This window comes from Neophocaena asiaeorientalis, unplaced genomic scaffold (genome assembly GCF_003031525.2).
Source record: "Neophocaena asiaeorientalis asiaeorientalis breed wild unplaced genomic scaffold, Neophocaena_asiaeorientalis_V1.1 scaffold82, whole genome shotgun sequence".
NCBI classification, from domain to species: Eukaryota; Metazoa; Chordata; class Mammalia; order Artiodactyla; family Phocoenidae; genus Neophocaena; species Neophocaena asiaeorientalis.
Window position 1 is genome coordinate 8,095,753 of NW_020173068.1, and position 626 is coordinate 8,096,378.

At 65.8% G+C, this 626-nt stretch overlaps 1 protein-coding gene across 2 annotated transcripts in view; it reads left to right on the forward strand.

Annotated features, from left to right (window-relative positions):
* The first annotated feature begins 444 nt into the window (after positions 1 to 444).
* The window catches only part of TGIF2 (TGFB induced factor homeobox 2), a 16,220-nt gene continuing 16,038 nt past the window's right edge, over positions 445 to 626 (forward strand). Inside the window, exon 1 of one of the 2 annotated variants that reach the window (XM_024743296.1) lies at positions 445 to 468. The gene's annotated coding sequence lies outside the window, so the exon portion shown is untranslated. Of the gene's footprint in view, positions 469 to 512; positions 598 to 626 lie in introns of those variants that run through there. The other variant, XM_024743293.1, reaches the window with a different exon arrangement.

The following is a 626-nucleotide window of genomic DNA, read 5'->3' on the forward strand; positions in this document are numbered from 1 at the left end:
TGCTTTGGGGCTGTGTCCGAGGGAGACTTCTACCCGACTCTACGCGACCTTGAGGACAGAACAGGGGCCGCATTCAGAACTTAGTCCTTACCAACTGGGGGTAAATCCCCGGACTAACTGGGCCTCAGTTTCCTCTCCGGAGATTTGACTAACAAACATCGGTATTTGCATTATTTCTCCTCTGGGTAACGACCCCCACCCCCTGCGTGGAGCACACAGTAGGCGCTCCGGAAATGCTCTCCGAAAGGAGGAGCGGGCCACTTCCTGCCCCCAAGCGCACTATCCCGATCCGGGTTCCCACCACTCCTCTTCGGAGGCCATGTGGCATTCCTGAGGGTGGGGGTGGGCGCAGGAAGAAGGTGCCCTCCCGGCTCCGCCCCCTCCGGGCGCGGTGGGCGGGGCGAAGCCCCCAGCCTCCGCTGGCCCGCCCCGCGGGGGGTGGGCGTCGCTCGCAGCGCTTCTCACAAAGTTTGTTTTCTCCCTCCGGGCGGGTGGGGGAGGGCGAGGAGAGCGCGGAGGGGAGGAGAGGGGATCTGACGTCAGGCCGCGAGGTGCTTTCCAGCCGTGAGCTGTCAGGCCGAGTGTCAGGGCCGGCAGGTACGCGGCGCGCTCCCCCGGCGCCCCCC